Below are 22,966 nucleotides of genomic sequence, written 5' to 3'. Positions count from 1 at the left end.
GAAAGATGAAATGATTTGTCGAAAATAATTTGAAAAAGATCACAGTAGTTGATTATTCTTAATAGTTTTAATAAAATGAAGTTTAAATTTAACCAATAACCTGAAAGTTAATAAAGTCTCATAAAAAAAAAGAAGTAGCTTGACATAAAACAGAGAGGCCTAGCCACGTAATCAGAAAGATGCAGTTTCAAGTTTTGCTTCTGATAGCATTCTATCAGTGATATTTGGGGCAGATTAATTAACTTCTCTGGGCCTTAATATCCTCTTTAAAATAGAAATGATATTGATAGCAACTATCTCACAGAGGGAGTTCACATATTCAGGTAAAAGCTTTTGAAAACTTTAAAGCATTATGTAAGCATCAAGCCTTGCTCATTCTTCTTCTGAATGTATGTGTATGTGTATGCTGGGGTGGGGGGGATAGGATGGCAGTGAAATTTTATTACTCCTTGCTTTTCCATTGCTTCCCATTCCAAGATTCTCTCCCTACTTCCATTTTTCAGTATCCTCTCTTCCTTTGAGGTTCATGCTATCAATATCTATTACCCCATCAAAATCCTGATATAGCTGTTGTCAACAGATCTTCAGATTTTCCTCATTGAGTTCTGTTCTGGTTTAAAAGTTTTCTCCTGGGGCAGCTAGGTGGTGTAGTGGATAAAGCACAGCCCTGGAGTCAGGAGTACCTGGGTTCAAATCCAGTCTCGGACACTTAATAATTACCCAGCTGTGTGGCCTTGGGCAAGCCACTTAACCCCGATCGCCTTGCAAAAACCTAAAAAAAAAAGTTTTCTCTTTTCCCCAACTCCTAGAAAACTTAAGTATATAAAATGATTTTTCTTAAAATGCTCTACTCTTTCCTGTTCCTCAATCTACTATGCCCAAATATGGGCATACCCACAAATATTCTACCTTTGTTCAAGAATTCCCAAATTCCCTTATCCAACCAATATCTATTGACTTTTCACCTCTTCTACTTTCCATTATCAAATCATATTGTCTGTCTGCCCTGTAATTAATAATACCATGACTCCTCAATTTTTTCCCAGGTCCTAGTTGCTCTTTTCTCTTTTTGCCACTTCTTGACCTCTTGGGAAACCAATTCAACTCTGCACTGTCCTCTCTTGAATCCCTAGCCCCCCTTATCATTTTACCCACTAAACATTGCTAAGTTTTAGTTTTGGATCCTCTCCTTTCCTATTTGCTACCTTTTCTCTTACATGTTTGCTATAAACAAAGGTTGAAAAAAATCACAACCATTCTGATTGGATCCACTACAAATTTATGTTACATAACCTCAACTGGATCCTCATTGCTGCTAAGAAATCCTACTATATCTCCCACAATTCACTATCTCACTCTCCACTAAGGCTCTTCTAAACCTTTTCATCCCTCTTCAAATCACCCATGGGTCCACCTCCCTCCACACTTTTAGTTGAAAACTGTCTTAAATTTTACAGAAAAAATTGAGGTCATTCTCCATGAGCTCCCTCTTCATCCCTTTCCCTCATCTATCACTTAGATGCTTTCTACCACTTTCTCCTCCTTTACCCCACTCTCACATGATTAGGTAACTTTACTCCTTATTAAGGCTAACGAACTCTCTACCTACTGGAGATACACCCCTTCTCTTCTGTCACTAACTTTCAATCTTTTTGTAAGTTACCCTACAACCTAGAAACATACCCATGACTCCTCCATCCTGAAAAAACTCTTGCTGGATACTTCCATTACTATCAAATTTTGTCTTACATCTGTCTCTTGGACCCTTTGTGGCTAAACTCCTTGGGGGTTAAAAAAAAATCTAAAATAGATGCCTTCCACTTTTCTGTCACTCTCCTCTTCATCTCCTATAATCAATCTGACCTTATTGTGTCAATGAAATTATACTCTCTAGAGTTACTGATCTTTTAGTTGTCAAAAACTGACCATTTCTCAAATCTCAATCTCCTTGATTTCTCTGTAGCCTTTGACACTGTTGATTACCCTTTTCTCCCCTGAGATTCTCTTCTCTCTAGGTTTTTGGGATATCACTTTTCCTTGGTTTTCTTCCTACCTATTTAATCATTCCTTCTCTATTTCCTTTGGTGGGTCCCTCTAACCACAAGTGTCTCTCAAGTTTCTTCTATTCTGGGTCTTCTCCCTTTATAATAGTTCTTATACTTCCAAGGATTTAATTACCATTTTCTTTGCTGATGAATTTCAAATCTATGTCTTCTGCCCCAGGCTCTCTGCTGACCTCCAACTGCCCTTCAGACATCTCAAACTGGATATTCAGTAGACATTTTAGATTCATCCAAAACCAAATTAATTCCTCCCCACCACCTTCTCTAATCCTATAGAGGGCAACACCATCCTCTCAGTCTCAAAACCTAGAAATCATCCTGTATTCCTCACTTTCCCTCACTCCCCATATCCAAGCTGTTGTCAAGTCCTGATGATTTTACCTTTGCAACATTTCTTTTTCTTTTTTTTTTTAAGGTTTTTGCAAGGCAAATGGGGTTGTCGCTTGCCCAAAGCCACACAGCTAGGTAATTATTAAGTGTCTGAAACCAGATTTGAACCCAGGTACTCCTGACTCAAGGGCCGATGCTTTATCCACTGCGCCACCTAGCCGCCCCCACTGCGCCACTTAGCTGCCCTGTCCCCCCCCCACCCCCACAACATTTCTTGAGTATGCCTCCTCTCCTCTGATAATGCCACAACTCTGGTACATATCCTTGTCATCTTTTATCTGGATTATTGCAGTAACCTACTTGTGGGTCTACCTGTCTCAACTTTCTTCCCCTTCTAATCCATTCTCCATTTGGTCACTAAATAATCTTCCTAAATCATAGATCTCATCATGGTACCCTTATTAGTACTCCAGTGGTTCCCTATCATTTACACGGGATCAAATACAAAACCCTCTGTTTGTCATTCAAAGCCATTCATAACTTAACTTCCTCTTACCTTTCTGGTCTTCTTCCACCTCACATCCCTTCCCCAGGTATTCTTCAATTCAATAATGTTGTCTTCTGGGCCATTCTACAAATAAGTCTAAAATGTTGTCCCTCTTCTCTCCCTACTGCCTTCCCTGGCTTCTTTTTAACCAAAACTCCATGTTCTGTTGGAAGCCTTTTCTACCCTCTCTTAATTCTGATGCCATAAGATCCTCTATCTACCTCCTTAGTCCATAATTATTTGCTTGTTGTCTCCTCTGTTAGAAAGTAGGGATTGTCTTTTGCTTCTTTTTTGTATCTCCCTCAGTCTTTCCCACCATGGCTGGCACATAGTAGGTGTTTATATTATTGACTGATAAATGTTTATGAACTGACTGGCTACTTAGAGGTACCCAGATACTCTCCAATATTTTAAGTTGCCTCTATATTAGATATTTATTACATTTGGGTAATATTTATTACACTGGCAGTTCCTTATATAGATGAAATCATAGGTCTAAATCAAAAATAATTTTTAAAAAAGAACATGCCAATATTTCCTAGGCGTATTTAAACCAAAATTAAAAAAAAATTAATTGTCTGATAGGCATCTCCTAACAGGGAGGAACAACACTCAGCTTCATCAGCTAAAAACATCAAACCAAACCAAATAAAATGTGAGGGAGGTCCTATTCTCTGGAACCTCATCATTCGATTTTTTGAAGAGCTGGAATGTTTTTGTCCTTCATGTTTGAAGATGATCACAACATCAGGGAGGTGATACCATGACAAGCACATAAATTGGATTTGAGTAAGGGGGCTGTACTAAGTTACTAGCCTCACTTTTCTCCTCCGGGGCCATCTGGGTCCAGTGGCCAGATATGAATCAGGACAAGTGGAGATGGCCCTGGACACGATGCAGTGTGCTTTAATGCCCAAGGTCACACAGATAGTAAGTGGCAAGTGTCTGAGACTGGATTCTAGCTCCTGTCTTCTTGAATCCAAGTCCAGTGCTCTATCCATTGCACCACCTAGCTGCCACAGAGCTGTTAGGGGCCTCAGAGGCCCACCTAATTCAGTAATTTTTTAGGGTCAATAACTTGTCCAAGGTCACCAAGTTCCTCTGTACCATGATGCCACTTGGGGCTGCCTATTCCAAGTCCAGCTGGACTTTATTATTTGCATAGCATCCACCAATCTCCACCAGAGCTGGACAATTAATATTAGAACAGTGAGAGCTGAGTAGGCATCATAACTCAGTTATATTGCCTCTGCACTCCATAGCCTGGGACTGGCATCATTCTCACCTTACTGGAGCCACTGCCCCAGAAACCCTCTCCATCATCAACCCCCACTCCCCCCCTCTCCTTTTTTCCTATATAGTTCTCATGTCATCTGGAACATTTGGAAAAATTGGGGGGGGGGGTTGAGGAGAGGACAGACTCCAGGTGGGAGGCACACTACTAAGGAAGGAGCACTTGGAGGAACTCAAGATGGTAGAGGAACTGATAACAAATAATACTCAAAAACTGCTGCATTAGCTAAATGGTGTCCATTGGAATAGAGTCCAGATATCAGTCAAAATGTCTATGGCTTGAGGCTGATTGATTCTGCTCATGAGAATGGCCTTTGGATGACTACAAGACTGAATGACTTCAAAGGGAAAGACCTCAGCCTAACTCTTAGTCTTTAAGTCTTAGTCAAGTTCTTTGGTTTTATTACAGAGATTTTTTTTTTTGCTCTGTCTGTGTATTTACTGAACAACTTTCTCTCCAAAAATGAAAGCATCGCTCAAGATCTTGGATGTGTGAGATTAAAGTGGCTTCTATCTGGCTGTGAAATCAACAGAGAAGAGAGAACATCCCATTAGCCACTGATATGATCATCAGTTTCTGACCAGATGATAACGGAAAAAAATTACATTAAAGAAGGTGTGTTGGAAAGTTGGAAAGCTGTTGGAAAGTTAGAAAGTCGCTACTGTCTTTTAGTTTCTATAATTCTATTAGTCTCTCATTCATGAAAAGTTACCATTTGAAAAGAGAAAGAAACTGAATTTTTGAAAGAAACTGGAAGCTTAGCAAAGCCTTCTGAATTGACATTGCCTATAATTGCACTGGAGATTCAAGCACAGAAATTTCTAGAATTGGTAGTAAGGGTAGGAAATCTTCAGAAACATTTCAAGATAAATAATTCTAAGCAGAGATCTGATCTGGTAGGAATGTGTAGAAAAGTGACTAACCGAATTCTCATCAAACAAGTCTTTGAAACCAAATGTTCAGAAGTTGAAGTGGATGTGTCTAGGTTCACTTCATATTGCTTGAATTACAAAATTACACCCATCTTCCAACCATCTCTGAAACCAGGTCTTGGTAGAATTCTTATGACAAGAAAATTCCTCTATTTTAAAGGCTTATTTCACATCAGAACTGTGGAATCTAATATTAGAATGGATTTAAACTATGAAGCCTGAGACAAGTAACTACGTTAGCACTGATATTTTCCAACTTGAGGGGAAAACTTATTGAGGAATAAGGATGGGAGACTTTGCTATGAATTGACAGAATTATTGATCCAATCTAGTAGTATCTGGATCAGTATACTGATTATAGTGTTGATGGCATGGTGTGATTGACTTTAATTGATGTTATTTAAATTGGGATGCAAGTTCACATCAAAATAGATCAACATCAGAAAAATAGTATGATGTACTTTAGTATAGTCAGGATTACATCTTTGAGGCTATATAAATAACCCTGTTAATACTTTAAACAACTAGATAATTCAATAATTCTAAAGATTTATTTTTATTTGGCATATTTTTCATTTAAATTTGATTATAAAATTCTATTAAAGTTGAACACAGATATGCTATATTTAAGTAATCTTCAATATTATCCTAAGGACAATGGAGATATAAAACAAAGTTTTATACAAAATGATTTTTAATCTCAATAGCTAATCTCTGAGAAAAATAGTTTCTTTTTTATAAACAACTTTCATGGTCTGCCAATTTAAAAAACCTCAGCTGTGTCCTTCTGGTTTGTAGAGCTTTGTATTTGAAAGCAGTACATATGGCGTATGCTATTGTCATAATGTCCTTCTAACAATTCAACTTAATAGAGATTAAAGGGAGTTGTCTATCCAGATTCAAGTGTAACAATATGACTAATTATGTAGTAGTTGGAGCACTTAAGGATAGTTATAGGTTAATGAATCTAATTGACTTGTAGGATTTCGAAAGCATACAATGAGTGCAATATGTAGCAACTTAAACAATAGCTCTAATTAGTTCAAATTTCTCTTTGTCATCTTGTTGAGGAATAGAAAAAATTCCCCTTAAAGATAAACCAAAGAACCACGGTAGGTCTTATATATGCTAGCCATTTTGTAAGTGTTTTGCAGAAGCACCCTTCAGTTACTCCTAAATAAATACCTGATTGAAGAATGTCCTTTCTAATCTATCAATTCAAGCTTTATTTGGTTAAAGTAACCTAATAAAATACCATTATATTCTGGTACTGAGAAAGTGAACTTTCAATAACTCTTGAAATGCATAACAAAAACAAAAAACAAGAGGAGAAGAAAACAAATTATATCATAAGAGCTACAGGGGAGTAGTTAAGTGGCACAGTTGGTGAGACATACCTGGAGTCAGGAAGACCTGAGTTCAAATTTGTCTCAGACACTAGATATATGACCCTGGGCACTTAACCCAAGTCACTTAACCCTAAATACTTGTGTTTCTTTATCTGTAAAATGAGCTAAGGAAGGAAATGGCAAACCACTTCATTATCTTTGCCAAGAAAATCCTAAATTGGTGATGAAGAATTAAGACACCACTGAAAACCTGAAAGCAACTGAACAACAAAGAGTTGCAGGGCAAAACACAATTTTTTTCATTTAATTTTCTTACTTTAGTACTTAAAAAACCTGTAATTGTCCTCAGTATAGATATATATACAACTGTATTCCTCTACAATTTAGACAACCTCCAAGAGGTGTTAAGGCTTTTATAAAATTGATCACCCTGAAGCTGATGTGGAGGCTCTCTGGTCTTAATAAGCTGATCTTTAGACCACCTCCAATCCATCACTGACCTATATTTGTACTGCAGTTTGGGGGTAGAATAGAAGGAAATAAGCATTTATGGGATGTCTCTAGGTTAAGCACTTTTTGCAAATATTATCTTATTTGATCCTCATAACCACACTGTCAGGTTAGGTGCAATTATGAACATCATTTTTACAGCTGAGGAAACTGAGACAAATAGGGATTTAAGTGACTTGCCTTGACACAGCTAATAAATGCCTGAGGCTAGATTTGAACTCAAATCGTTTTGAATCTCCAGACCCAGAAACTCTTGCACCACAACTTTTGGAAGGAAACTAAAGATGGGTGCAAAAGCAGCCCAGAGAAAAATATTTTTCAAACTGAATGTTGAAATGGATATCAAAAATACCCAGGGTCCCTCGAGAATAAAGTCATCTACCCGAGAGGCAATGTGGCTTCAGAAAGGACCAAGGAATGGTTGATATGATGTTTACTGCTCAATAACTCCTCGAACTTATTTTACAAACTATTTTGATAACCATATTTCAATAGTATTGGCTTCTTTTGTAATTCTGTGTATACTTTTCATAATAATAACTGTTTGCTTGATTGGTTGTCTTTCCTGTTAAAGAAAACCAAAAATGACATCATTTATGTAAGCATCAAGGTATAGTATTTTCAACTGTAGCTGGTCAAACCAATATGAGCTGTAAAGACTCTATCACGGGGGCAGAGCCAAGATGGCAACAAGAAAGGAGCACCTTTTAGGTGCTCTCTGATAAAACTCAGAAGCTAAGGACTCTAACTAAACTTTCAAGAGACAGAACCCACAGAGGGACCCAGTGAGGCAGTTCTCCTACTCCAGGTAACCTGGAAAAGAGCAGAAAGGCTCTGCTCCCCAGGGTTGTAGGGAAGGCCCACCAGAGCGAAAGAACTTCAGCCTCCCAGAGGCAGCCCCAGGGTGCTGGGAGCCGCAGCTCACAGCAGCGGGGGAGTCTCCTGAGCTGCACCCCGGGGAGCACCGGGCACAAATTGGGGAAACAACAGGGACCTCTGCCACAGCGAGCAGGTGGAGCCCAGCCCTCAGGGCACACAGTGAGCTAAGTGGTCTTTCCACAGCCCAGATCCAGGAACAGAAGCAGGCGGAGCCAGTAAGCAGGAGCCCCCAGGGCATGAGCCCATTGAAATTAGGGAGGGGAGTGAAGAGAGAGAGACTGCAGAGCTTTACCTCTGGAACAGGACTCTGGGGCTCTGAACACATTCAGATCCTGATCGCAGCCTAGGCCCCCCATAGAACAGCAGGGCCCCCCCCACCTCAGCCCCATGGCAGAGGCGGGGCACATATGGTCATTCACAGACCAGGAAGGAAGACAGAGCCTCACACACTGAGACCCTTGTGAGAGTTTCCCAAAAGCTCAGGAAGCACCCCAAAACCAGGCCCAGGCTGGGAAAATGAGCAAGCAGAGAAACAAGAGGAACACCATTGAGAAATATTTTGCCTGTGAGCCCAAGAAGGATCAAAACTCTCAGTCTGAAGATGAGGAAACACAAGCTCCTGCATCTAAAGACACCAAGCAAAACAGAAGTTGGGCTCAGGCTATGACAGAGCTCAAAAAAGATTCTGAAAATCAAATGAGGGAGCTAGAAGAAAAACTGGGAAAAGAAATAAGAGAGATGCAGGAAAAACATGACAATGAAGTCAGCATCTGGAGTAAGAAGGAAGGGGAGGACAGGGAAAGGGGCGGGATGTGAGTGATGGAGGAGAGGATGGACCATGGGGGGAGAGTGGTCAGATATAACACGTTTTCTTTTTTACTTCTTGCAAGGGGCTGGGATTGAATGGCCTGTCTGGGCCCATAGGGCCAGGTAGATGCTGGGCCTAAGGGGTGGTTTGGGGGCTCAGGGCCTCCCCAGAGCTGGGGATCTGTCTGCTGCGCCACTCAGCTACCCTACAGCAGAGTCAGAGTGAAAGGAGAGAGAAAATACAGTACATGGTAGTAGAGAAATACAAAAAGGAGGGAGTTGCGATCAGCAATGGCAAGTTGGAAAAATATGGAAGTGACTTTTGCCATGGACTTATCATAAAGAATGTGATCTACCCACGACAGAGTTGTTGGTGTTGGAACAAAGACTGAAGCACATTTTTATTATTATTATTATTATTATTTGGTTGGGGGGGGTGCATGGCAAATGGGGCTGGGTGGCCTGCCTGGGGCCGCATAGCAGGGTGATCGTTGGGTGTCTGAGGCAAGATTTGGACCTGGGTGCTCCTGGCTCAAGGGCCAATGCTTTGTCTGCCACCCAGCCACCCCTACTATTATTACTATTTTATTTTATTTTGGGTCTTTTTTTTCCTTTTTTTTTGGTTTTTGCAGAGCAGTGGGATTCAGGTGGCTTGCATGTCACACAGCTGGGTGATTGTTGGGTGTACAGGGCCAGATGTGGGCTCGGGTGCTCGTGGCACCAGGGTTGATGCTCTGTCCATTGCGCCACCTGGCCATACCTACAATTATTACTATTATTTTTTTAATTTTAATTTTTTTCTCTACACTTTATCGCTCAAGCAAGTCTATATTTATGGGTGGAGGGGATATTTCATTTACTCTTAAACAAGAATATTTTATTAATGTAAAAAAACATTAGTTGTACAAAATGAGAATATTAAAATAAATTAAAAATAAATTAATTTTTAAAAAAATTTAAAAAAAGACTATCACAAGTCAGGTACAAATAGTCCATTGAATATTTAGATGTTTCTAAATTTGCACATCTTACATTTCTTTTTTTTAATTTATCTTATTTTTATTTTTCAAATTACCTGAGAATTTTTGGTTTATTTTTGTGCTTGATTGTTCCTATCATACTACTTGGTTATTTTTTTTTTCACAAGCAATGGGGTTAAGTGATTTGCCCAGTCACACAGCTAGGTAATTATTAAATGTCTGATGCCATTTTTGAACTCAGGTCCTCCTGACTCTAGGGTAGGTGCCCTATGCACTGCACCACCTATCTTCACCACCCCCCCCCCCCCGGGGGTCCCCCCCCCCCCCTTCTTACATTTCTTTTGAACTACTGCAATTCTGCTTTGGCTCAAAGAGCACAGAGCCTGATCTGATGCAGGAAAACCATGCTGGTCGGTGCTGTGCCAGTGTCTCTCATGTCTCACAATAAAGTCCAAAGTTCTTCAGGAAGACCTTGAGAGTATCCTCATATTGCTCTTTCTGAACTCCATGTGAACACAGGCTTTGTGTGAGTTCTCCAAAGCATTTAGGTAAATGTCCTTTTGGCACGTGAACAACACAGCCATTGGACTTACAACCTCTATAACAGAGTTTGAATGCCTGGCAGTTCAGTTTGAGAAAGTCCTGTAGCTTGAGTTTAGTACATTATCTTGAACTTCAAAATCTTCCTAATTCAATTGGAATTCATCTGGAAATCAGTTGGAATGATTCAAATGGAATCGATTCAGTTTCCTGGCAAAGTTGTCCAGGTTTTACAAGCATACAACAATGAGATCAGAACAATGATTTTGTGGAACTTCTTTTGTAGTACTTTCCTTTGAATCCTCTCCCCAAACTGAGCTATTTTTAGCAATCTGTGTGTCAACTTCATCATTTATGTATCTATCCCTGGAAAGTATTCAAAATTTCTCCATTTGCTGTAATTGGTGGTTTTGCACATTGATGGTGAGGTGCTAGCAGGTAGACAACCTATTTTCTTGGAGTGCATTATTAGGTCAAAATTAGCACAAACAACAGAGAAATGAACCATATTTTGTTACATCTCAGCCTCAGCGGCTGCATGACTATAATCATCTGCAAACAAAAAGTCAAGCACCAACTAACTCTCCTTCCACTTTAGACTTGGCTTGTAGCCTTTTAAAGATAAATAATTTGCTTTTAGTGTAGAAGCTGAACTTGAGCTGTTTTCATGCTCATTGAAGGCATCTAACAACATCACTGAAAACATTATGCTAAAAAAGCATGTGAGCAATCACAGAGCCCTGCTTCACTCTGCATCTTCCATTATTCAGAACCCAGGCAAGCATGCTGTCATGAAATAAATATCTTGGTCTTCTTTGGGCAACCAAATTTTGCCAAAATTTTCCACAAGCCCTCATGACTGACAGTATCAAATGCCTTGGTCAGATCGAGGAATATTGTATATATTCTCTTCTGCTCCTGGCGGTTCTGTTGGGTTAATGGAGTTATATATCAACCATTTCTTGGTCCATTCTGAAGCCATACTGATTCTCAGGTAGATCACCATCTTCTAGGTGAAAGATCAGCCTATTAAGGAGGACTCTGGCAAGAATCTTACTAAGAGACTCCTCTGTAATTGTCACAGGACAGCCTATTGCTTTTTTCTTTATAGAAATGGACAATGGAATTAAACTTGAAATCCTGGGGGATAACCTCATCTTGCCTTATAACCCTGAAGACTTAAGGCAACTTTGATATTAGCAGTGAATCCCCTGCTATGTAAATCTCAGCTGCAATAGAATCAGCATCAGGAGTTTTGCCACATAAGAGGGAGCCTAATGGCATTAAAATCTCTTCTTTAGTTGGACGTTAGACTAAAGAGGAATAACTTCAATCTGAAATAAATGGTCATTGGCTTCAAGACTGATTGATGTTTTCATTAATCAATGGGGCACTATTATCACTGAGAAGTTGAGATGCGCTATAGGTCTTTGGCCATAAAAAAGCCTTCAGAGCATCATAAAAGCACTTTGGAATGTTACTATCAGTGTAAAACTGAATTTCATCTATCTTCTTACTTAGAATCCTACATCTCTCTAAGCTATGTAGCACTGTTCTTTTGATGGAATTAAAATGATGCCTTCTTTAGATGTCCATCTCTAGATAGACAAACACAGACTTCTCATTTTCATTTAACAGCTGAATATTTCTTTACCATTTTTGTCAAATCATTCTTGATTTTTGCTATTGGTCTGGTCCAGATGAATAAATGCAATGCTGTATACCAAATCTTTGAATGGTATCCACTCCTTTTTTGTTCCACTGTTATTCACTGTGTAATTGGCTTGGTTTTTCCTCCAAATTAGCAATGAACTGTTTATGCTCAGAGAGGTGCTCTAATCTGTAAGTCTTCTGGAAGAGTTACCTTGCCTTGGGGGTTACTGCTTTTGTTGAATTTAAATGTTTAACTTAAAAGAAGAAAAATCTATAATCAATCCATCCTTCTATGCTACAGATCACTTTCATCACTCTCACATTCTGTCTGTCTGAAATGTCTATGTTTGCTTAGACAGTGCATCCATGAAGTTTTATTGCATTTAGGTAAATGTAAAAAGTCAATATTGGTAATGAAAAGGTCACCAGATATACACACACAAGTAGTAAATTACCATTGCTATTGCTGCTTCTAACTCCATTCCTCCTGAGGACTTCCTGCCATGTCTGCTAGTCTGTACCTACTCTGGTGTAAAAATCACCTAGAATTTTAAGCTTGCCCTCATTTGGCACAACGATGAGGAAGGCCTCTAGGTCTTCATAAACTTTTTCTTTGACATCAACAGGGTTCATCATGGTGGAACACACACAATGATGATAGTGTATGGTGCTTTCCTGCAAGGGACAATTCTCAATGTCACGAGTGTATCATTCATATTTTTGGAGAAACATATAAACTTGATGACTGGATTAGTTTTGAATGCAAAACCTTCACAGCACTCCCCCTCACTTCAATCACTCCAGAAAAACACTTATCTTACTACTGGGAGGTATTAAAAGTCTTATCCTTATTTTACAGATGAGCAAACTAAAACTGAAAGAAATTAAGTGATTTGTCCAGGGTCACATAAATATTAAGTATTTGAGGCAGGATTTGAATTCAGGGCTTCCTGACTCCAAATCTAACATTCTTATTCCACTGTGCCACCAAGCTTTTCTAAAATCAAACCTAAACTAGTTTTTTCTTTTTTAAAAAAATATTTTATTTGTTTTTCTAACTACGTGCAATGGTAGTTTTTAACCAATCATTTTTTTTAAGTTTTAAGTTTTACAATTTTTCTCCCTCCTTCCCTTTCCTCCCCACTCCCCCTGACAGAAAGCAATCTCATATAGGTTCTACATTTATAATGGTGCTAAACATAGATCGATACTGAACATGTTATGAGAGAAGAATCAGATACAAAGAGAAGAAAGAAAACATTAGACAGAAAAAAAATGACATAAAACAACTTTTAAAAATTGAAGATAATGAGCTTTTATCTTCACTTAAACTCCACAGTTCCTTCTCTGGATATTTTCCATCACAAGTCTTTTTAAATTTTCTTTTATTATTGTACTGCTGAAATGAACAGGTTTACCATGGTTGATCATCATCCCATGTTCTTGTTGATGTATATATAATATTCTTCTGGTTCTGCTCGTTTGACTCAGCATCAGTTCGTATATATCTTTCCAGGCTTCTCTGAAATCCTATCCCTTATGATTTCTTATATAAAAACAATGTTCCATCAGATACATACACCACAATTTGTTCAGTCATTCTCCAATTGATGGGCATTCCCCTCAATTTCCAATTCTTTGCCGCTACAAAAAGAGCTGCTATGAATATTTTTGTACATTGGGGGGGGGGGTTACCTTTTTCTTTTTTTTAAATATTTTTTTAATTTTTTTTTTTTGCTAGGCAATGGGGTTAAGTGGCTTGCCCAAGGCCACGCAGCTAGGTAATTATTAAGTGTCTGAAGCAGGATTTGAGCTCAGGTACTCCTGACTCCAGACCCAGTGCTCTATCCACTGTGCCACCTAGCTGCCCTGGTTTTACCCTTTTTCCATGATTTCTTCAGGGTACTAACCCAATAGTGATATTTCTGGATCAAGAGGGATACATAGTTTTATTGCCCTTTGGGCATAATTCCAAATTGCCTGCCAGAAAGGTTGGATTATAAACCAATCTTTTCAAAAAAAGTGTCACTACCCAAAATAAATTTCAACTGAAGGGCAATGCTTTGGCCAGATAAAAGTATTTAAACATGGATAGGATTATCACAAATTATAAGGGTGGAATGCATCCCTATGATTTAGTAGGTTAGAAGGACCTAGGGAGTTGCTTGAGGATCAGAGACCTAAAGTGTCTTTCTAGGGTACACAGGGCTGTCAGAGGTTATATAGAATCTAAACCGAGAAGGTAATTTTTTTTTTAGGTTTTTGCAAGGCAAATGGGGTTAAGTGGCTTGCCCAAGGCCACACAGCTAGGTAATTATGCTTTATCCACTAGGCCACCTAACTGCCCCGAGAAGGTAATTTTAGAGAGAGGTCATTGATCTTCTCTGAGAACAAAGGACAAACAACAACAATGACAATGACAACAAGTCCAAATCTTTCATTTTACAGGTATAAAAAGTCAAGAAATTTTGCCTAAGATTACACCAGTAGTAAACAGTGGAACTGGGATTCAAAGCAAGGTTTTCCAGCAAAGCTGTTCTCTTCCTGGCTTTATTTGAACCTATTTTTGCCTAGCTCCAAACCCAGTAAACTATAATTGTTTTCAGGTATTCTATTTTTTTATTGATTTCATTGGCCTAGGTAGGGAACTAGTCAAAATTCTCTGCAACACTTAGTTAGCTGAGTCATTGATAGATGACCTGTCCAGGATCATATAATCAGTATGTTATCAGAAGGAGGATATGAATCTTTGTCTTGCTAATTATAAGGTCTGTTATTCATCTACCATGACACACCACTTCTCTCTTTAAATTCACTTTAGAAGTAACCACTTCTTTAGAAGTAACTGGTAATTTTGGGGTGGCTAGGTGGTGCAGTGGATAAAGCACCTGCCCAGAGTCAGGAGTACTTGAGTTCAAATCCAGCCTCAGACACTTAATAATTACATAGCTGTGTGGCCTTGGGCAAGCCACTTAACTCCGTTTGCCCTGCAAAAAAAAAAACCCTAAAAAAAAAAAGAAGTAACTGGTAATCTCTACAAATGACAATAGGAATATAATAGATAAATATAATATTCACAAAGGACATGAGAGTTTGGTTTGAGGTCACTATGCTCTAAAAAGTAAGACCAGAGATTTTGATGGTCAAAAGGCTGGCTGGGTGCTCCATTCTAGCAATTTGACCTTTCTGAAAATGCCCAAGTTTCTGATCTTTACAATACTTGCCAAAATCATTTTGCTTTGGCTTTTCCCCCTAGATCTAAGCGAGTAAATTAGGCACATTCCTTATATCCTAAGCAGGTGCAGGAACTGAGGCATAAGCATTGGTTTGGAGTGAGAGAATCTGAGTTCAAATACCAACTCTTCCATTTATTGTCTGTGTTTCTTTGGACAAGTCACTTCCCCTTTGAGGCTCTGTTTCCTTATCTCCAAGATGAGGAGGTTGTATAAGATAGCCTCTGGGGCAGCTAGGTGTGCCACAGATGGAATGCCAACCTATAGTCACTCAGATACTAGCTGTGTGACCTTGGGCAAATCATTTAATCCTTCTTGCCTCAGTTTCCTCATTCATAAAATGAGCTGGAGAAGGAAATGGTAAATCACTCCAGTATCTTTGCCAAGAAAATTCCTAATAGAATTACTAAGAGTCAGATACAATTAAACAATACAAGATAGTCTATAAGAATCTTCCAGATCTAAAACCTATGGTCTATTATGAGAGAAAAAAATTCATTTGAAGCCCTACTCTATTCCAATCAGTATTAATCAGTGTACTATAATTCCATATGAGAAGTGATTATAAATTTTGTATATTAGACCTCAGAGCTGTGAACTTCAGATCGTAAGATCATTTGCTTAATTATAGGCAGCTAACTAGAGGCCCTCCACCCTTTTTTTTTCCTTGTCATGGTGACCAAGCCCAGTGTGGCAGAAGTTACTCAATTACATAGAAAGTATTCCAATTTATTTTTGTACCTCTGGATCACTCTCTCTTGTCTGTCATGAATAATTCACCATCTTATGACCAGCTAGTCAGCAGAGATGTTTCTTGCTTTATCCAACTCATGACCCTGCTGATATATCATTTTTGCTTATTTTAGCTTAGGTATTTCATATATATATATATATATATATATATATATATATATATATATATATATATATATATCAACCAATGGAATTCTATATTTTGTATAGGTACTTTAGAATGTCTAGATAATAAATCTAGTATCAACCCTTATAAAAATACAGCTCTAGAAGGAGGGGGCATCTCAGATGAGGAAAATCATTAGAGGGGACTATACCCCTTAATAAAAAGTACCATTGGTTCAGAACTCTACCTCAATCTCTTTTATTGTTGGTTGGACAATTTTAATCCTCATAAATAATTACTTCGAGATATTCAGAGGGAACATCAAGAAAATTCTAGGACTATATAAAGTGTCCAATGAAAATGTTTATAAATATACCTTCTTTTTTTTCAAACATTTCTCCATCATGCATCCAGGAACCTCATGATCCTAAAAGTTGACATCAGCTTTGTTTACTCCCCTATCTTCATTAGACTCCTGTCTGACTGGAGGGTAGAAAGAAAGGTTCTTTCCCAATCTTCCATTTAAGGAAGATGCCCAGAACAGTCATTTCTTCATTTCCTACTGAGCTAGGCTCCTTTGGGTTTCTGCCTTAGTCTCACTACTAGGTATTCCTCATCCCTCCCTTGTTTGGCTTCCTTGTGTATCCTATTTGCCCCTAATTGAACTGTAAAGCACCTTGAGGGCAGGGACTCCTTTTCATATATGTATTCCTTCCTTTCTCCCCCACCCCCAACTGCTTAGCTCAGTTCCTAGTACAGAGTAGGCCCTTACTTGATTGATTGACAAGACATTCCCCATTCCTATTTGTTACATAGAGAAGAGAGACACAAAGCTGCCATTTATCACCTGAATGCTGCCATTCTAGCATGTTTTGGAGAGGCTTATGATTGACATTCCAGGATTTCATTTTGGCCACAGTAATTCATGAAGACCAAGGCATATTAAAGTCATAATGTAGTGGTGAGAGAGCTGGCCATGGAGTCAGGGAGATCTGGGTTCAAGTTCCACCTCTGACAAAAACTACCTTGTGACCCTGGGCAAGTCACTTAACTCTCAGAATTTTCAGTCTCTCCAGGACTCTATGTTACTATTAAGATTTGTTTTTTGCTTTTTGCAAGGCAATGAGCTAAAGTGACTTGTCCAAGGTCACATATCTAAGTAAGTATTAAGTGTCTGTAGCTAAATTTGAACTCAGGTCCTCTTGACTCCAGGGCAGGTGCCACCTAGCTGCCCTACTATTAAGATTTTGTTAAAAAAAAAAAAAAGATTGTTACTGAGGAGTTGCTGGTCCACTCTGTGAAGGGGGTTTCCATCTTGGAAGCTCCCCATACTGATTAGATGAAAGATTTAGACTATTCCTTAAGGATATGATTTCTCACATTCAACTGAGATCAATGTATGATATGAAACCAATGTAAAGACTAACAGAATGCCTTCTGTGGGGGTGGGGGAAGGGAAGTAAGAGTGGGGGAAAACTATAAAACTCCAAATAAAATATTTCTTTAAAAAAAGAAAGAAAGATTTAGACTAAGGCATAAGGAGGGTGGCGAGGGAGGGGTCGGCCTCACTGGCAGTAATTCCCTTGTCAACTAAATAAGAGATTTAAAAATTTTAGTAGTAATAGTAATAATAATGATGATGATGATAGTAATAATGATGATAATAGTAATAATAATAATGATGATAATGATAATAGTAATAAATAATAATGGTAATAATAATTATAATAGTAACAATAATGATGATAATAGTAATAATAATGATGATAATGATAATAGTAATAAATAATAATGGTAATAATAATTATGATAATAGTAAAAATAATGATGATAATAGTAATAATGATGATAATAATAGTAATAATAATAATAATGATGACAATAATAATGATGATAATAGCAATAATAATGATGATTATGATAATAGTAATAATGATGATAATAATAATGGTAATAATGGTGATGATGATAATAATGATAATAAAAGTAATAATAATGATGATGATAATAGTAATAATAATAATGATGATGATAATAGTAATGATGATGATAGTGATAATAATGATGATGATGATAGTGATGATAATGATGATGATAGTAATAATAATAATAATGATGATGATAGTGATAGTGATGATGATGATGATGATGATGATGATAGATGAACAGGCATCCTTCTACACTCACAATCCTCCCTCCCCTCCAAAACAAGGGAGCCTCCAGGCTGGCCATGGAGAAGGCCAGGCCCTCATCCTACCCAGCCAAGCCTTTAAGGAGAGCGTCCAGCAGCAGCAGCAGCGGTCCAGCTCCTGCCCCTCAGAGGTCCTCGCCAGCTTCTCCACAGCAATGATCTCACCCGGGCCTTAACAGGCTTAGCTCAGGCAAGTCCCGCCTCTTTCAGCCTCTTACTGGCTGGTCAGGCAGGAAGCAGCCTCCTGAGAGAGCACCGGGGCTGTCAGTCAAATGACGGGGAATTCACCCAGGAGCCCTCGGGAGAGTTTGCTTTCACCCCTTCCCCTTTTCCAACTGTCAGAAATTTCTAGAACCTTCCCGACCATCCCAAGTGACGGGCGTGGCCCGTGTGTTTTGCTGCAGGAGTGGGGTTCTGAGGGACTTGTTCCCTGTGCCCCTTCTTCCTCTCCCATGCCTGACCCCATTCCTGCCTCCATAATTTGCCCAAATTCAATCTCTTCCATCAGGAATTTGAAGTTTTATCACCTCATCCCCACTGAGGGCTGGAAGAGTTCAGAATGTGATTCTTTTATCTGGGGATCATGGGAGCTTCAGTAAGGAAACTTCTTCACTTCAAAGAAAGATTCCCATCCCTCAAAGGCTATGAAGTTGCCCTTTGAATGAACTTAACTCAGCCTTGGCCTGTTTGCGTCTCAATCTTCTGATATTTGATCGATCAAAATATGAGACAGAAACTGAAAATGCTAGAACTCCATCATCCCTCCCCTCCCCCTTCACTAGATCCACTGTGTCTGTTGGGCACATAATAAATGATTGCTGACTTGGCAAGGCCAAGTTGTCCAATGTTCCACCGGACGCAGGCCAAGTCCACCGGGCCTTGGTTCTGATGCCAGTGTTCTTTATTTTTTTATGTTAAATTCAAGGTTTATCCTACTTGGGATGGCTATGGCCAGTATATGAGTTAGAAGCCTGTCGGATAGCAAATTCTGAGCAAACCACGTTCAAATCGGACATTTAAACATCCAGTGGAGCTGTTGGGGTATGGTGGAAGGAAACGGGGTGAAGGCAATGGCCAAAATAGAGTTGAATGCAGACCGAATGACTGGGAGGGTGATCCCATTTGGGGATTTTGTGGCAAAAATATTAAAGTTGTTTAGAGCCATTTCCTTCTCCAGCTCATTTTACAGATGAGGACATGGAGGCAAACAGAGCGACTTGCCCATGCTTACCCAGTTAGTAAATGTCTGAGGCTAGATCTGATCTCAGGTCTTCTTGTCTCCCTCCAGGGCTGACACTTTTTCCAGTGCACCACAGAACTCCAAAGCTTAGGAAACACAGGGAAAAAAACAAACCCCAAGGGAACAGAAATCAGAACCACTAAGATATGTGTCACAGAAGCCAAGAAAAGAATGAACTTCAAGAAAGAGTTAGTCATCCACATGAGTATTGACAAAAAAAGTCATTACATTTGAAGACTAAGGAAATAGCTGATAGACTCTGAGAGATGTTTCAATGGATGAGAAGGTACAGAATCAATAAAGCAAAAGATTAATGAATGAATAAATGTTGCAGAAGTATCGATTGCTTTTTTGGAAATTATAGTAGAGAAGGAAAGGAGAGACAAATGGAGTAACTTCTGATAATAATTATGATAGAGCATTCTGTCCACTCCCTTATGGAGAGGTGGTAGACTATAAGTATTAAATGAGACATAGTATTTTTGGTACCTGACTATATTTGTTATAGGGATTTTCTTTTTCTTTTTCTTTTTTCCCCCTCCAATGACATGTTGGGGAGGTTAGAAAGGAGAGAAGATAGATTTCTGATCTCTAAAAAATATATTTTTTTAAAAAACAAGAATAGGTGAGAATACGATGTTAACTAGAAGAATTCAAGATTTGAGATCAAACAACTTAGAACTGAAGAGACTCTTGAGAGTCCTATGGTCTAGCCCCTTCATTTTACAGATGAAGAAGCTGATAATGGGAAAAATGAAGGTCATACAGGTAGGTCCATGGTCACATAGATAGGGATTTGAACCCAGGACTCCACTTAAGACCCACTCTTTTTCCACGAGTCTCTCCACTACATCATTCAATGCTTCTGGAAGAAAGGATTTTGTTTGTTGTAGTTGTATATTTATTTCAAGATCAAGGGGACCTAAATATATTTATACTAAGGGAAGTGAGAGCTATTGAAGAAGTAGGAAAGAGGAATATTTGGTCAATAGGATTTAAGAGGGGATATTCTAGGGAAAGTTATAAACCTGAGAACTGTAAACTTATTTTTAAAAATCTATTTTTCAGAGCATTGGCATTATAGATAGACGGCCAGGCTTGGAGTTGGGAAGACCTGAGTTTAAATCCAACTTCAGACACTTACTAGCTATGTAACTCTGGCCAAGTCACTATTTGCTCACAAGTTTCCTCATCTGTAAAATGGGTTGATAATAGCACTACCTCCCAGGGTCGTTGTGAGATTAAAATGAGATAATGATTGTAAAATGCATAGCCTAATGCTTAGTACATAAACAAATTTGTTTTTAATATTGTTGTTATTATTCAAGAAAAGGTCTAAGAAAGGGGTCCATGATATCAAATGTTTTTAGCTGTAATTTCAATGGTTAGTTAAATGCTTATAGCAGTTAAGATCTACAACTGCTCAGCAAGAATTGATAACTTTGATCACCAAGTTGTAATTTGCTCATGATATAAAAATGTCAAAACCCTCCAGTATCTTTGTTAAGAAAACCCCATATGGGTAACGCACAACTGAAACAATACAACAGCAACAACAAAACCTTGCCCATGTCACCTACTCTTGTACTTCCAGTCCTTTCTCTTGGCAGCCCACACCATCTGCTAATCCTGTCTTTGTTGTCTCAAAGGCAAGTTTCCTCACATAATGGACCCTTCCAATACCCTGGCTTCATAATTCACTTCATTAAGCATCTACTGTTTATGAGGCAATGCATTGTATGGCATAATAGTTAGAATCCTGGATTCCAGTATTGCTTTGAACTCATCGTGGCTATATGATCCTGAACAAATATCAACTTGGTGATCAAGGTTATCAATTCTTGCTGAGTAGTTGTAGATCTTCATTGCCATAAGCATTTTACAGATGAGAAAACTGAGGCAAACAAAGATAAGTGGTTCAACAGGTAGTAAGTCATTATTCTGGTTAAAGATCTGGCCTCAAAGCCAGAAAGACTTATGTTCAAATCTTTCCTTGGGCATTTATTGTCTATATGACTCTAAGCCAGTCACTCCAAACCCAAATAGGAACAGATACCTGGAGGCCCCTTACTCTCTTAGGAAACCACAAATTGACATTGTAGTTTTTGGGGTTGCTAGGCACAATGAATAGTGCTGGACCTGGGGTCAGGAAGACTCCTGAGTTCAAATATAGCCTCAGATATTTACTAGCTATGTGATCCTGGACAAGTCTCTTAACCCTGTTTGCCTCAGATATGCCTGAAAAATGACTAATTTTATTTTGTCAAACATTTCCCGTTTCCCAATCTTTTGTTAAACATTAGATTCTAATCTAATATGAGCCACATTCTGAATCTGAAAGCTGTTTAACATTTCTGTTTTAAGCAACTTCTTTCTTAGACTAATTTTCCTCAGCTAGAAGTTTCCTATACCAAAGAAATCATATGTGCAACACTCTGAGAAGCAGTCATGGGAAAGCAAGGGCTATACGCATAGCTGTAGCTGTTTTTTCCATCTTGCCTTAGAGTCAGGGGAAGTAGGAGAAAGATTGCCCAGCCCTCAGGACACAGCTAGCAGAGTGGCCACCACAGTCTAGATCCAGGAAACAGAAGTAGGTGGAGCTCAGCCCCATGGGCAGAGAGGGGCGCATATGGTCATTCACAGACCACCAGGGAGGACAGAGCCTCACACACTGAGATCCTTGTGGGAGAGTCCCAAAAGCTCAGGAAGCACCCCAAAACTTAGGCTGGGAAAATGAGCAAGCAGAGAAAAAAGAGGAATACCATTGAGAAATACATTATCTATGATCCCAAGAAGGATCAATATACTCAGTCTGAAGATGAGGAAACACAAGCTCCTGCATCTAAAGACTCCAAGAAAAACAGAAATTGGGCTCAGGCTATGACACAGCTCAAAAAAGACTTTGAAAATCAAATGAGGGAGTTAGAAGAAAAACTGGGAAAAGAAACAAGAGAGATGCAGGAAAAACATGAAAATGAAGTCAGCATCTTAGTCAAGGAAATCCAAAAAAATGCTGAAGAAAATAGCATGCTAAAAACCAGCTTAGGTCAAATGGATAGAGTTCAAAAAGTTATTGAGGAGAAGAATGCTTTAAAAAGCAAAATTGGCCAGATGGAAAAAGAGATAAGAAAGCTCTCTGAGGAAAATAAAGATTGCTGAATTTACAAGAATTTACAAGAAATCAGGACTCAATACTTCAAAACCAAAAGAATGAAAAATTACAAGAAAATGTGAAACATCTCATTGAAAAAACAACTGATATGGAAAACAGATTTAGAAAAGATAATTTAGGGGCAGGTAGGTGGCGTAGTGGATAAAGCACCGGCCCTGGAGTCAGGAGTACCTGGGTTCAAATCCGGTCTCAGACACTTAATAATTACCCAGCTGTGTGGCCTTGGGCAAGCCACTTAACCCTGTTTGCCTTGCAAAAAAGCCTAAAAAAAAAAAGATAATTTAAAAATTATTGGAATACCCGAAAGTCATGATCAGGGAAAGAACCTTGACATCATTTTCAAAGAATTACTACAGGAAAATTGCCCTGATATCCTAGAAGCAGAGG

At 38.8% G+C, this 22,966-nt stretch overlaps 1 protein-coding gene and 1 pseudogene across 2 annotated transcripts in view; one reads left to right on the top strand and one right to left on the bottom strand.

Moving 5' to 3' along the window:
* LOC141522163 (normal mucosa of esophagus-specific gene 1 protein-like) overlaps positions 1-21,049 on the bottom strand; it is a 32,897-nt gene extending 11,848 nt beyond the window's left edge. The window contains exon 1 of one of the 2 annotated variants that reach the window (XM_074235334.1): positions 20,988-21,049. The gene's annotated coding sequence lies outside the window, so the exon portion shown is untranslated. Of the gene's footprint in view, positions 1-18,233; positions 18,501-20,987 lie in introns of those variants that run through there. The other variant, XM_074235333.1, reaches the window with a different exon arrangement.
* Positions 3,419-5,653, top strand: LOC141522160 (cyclin-G1 pseudogene; annotated as a pseudogene).
* Positions 21,050-22,966: the final 1,917 nt, after the last annotated feature.

Source organism: Macrotis lagotis, chromosome 4 (assembly GCF_037893015.1).
Source record: "Macrotis lagotis isolate mMagLag1 chromosome 4, bilby.v1.9.chrom.fasta, whole genome shotgun sequence".
In the NCBI taxonomy this organism is placed as follows: Eukaryota; Metazoa; Chordata; class Mammalia; order Peramelemorphia; family Peramelidae; genus Macrotis; species Macrotis lagotis.
The sequence above is the reverse complement of the archived record's forward strand: the minus strand, read 5'-3'. Positions and strand labels throughout refer to the sequence as shown.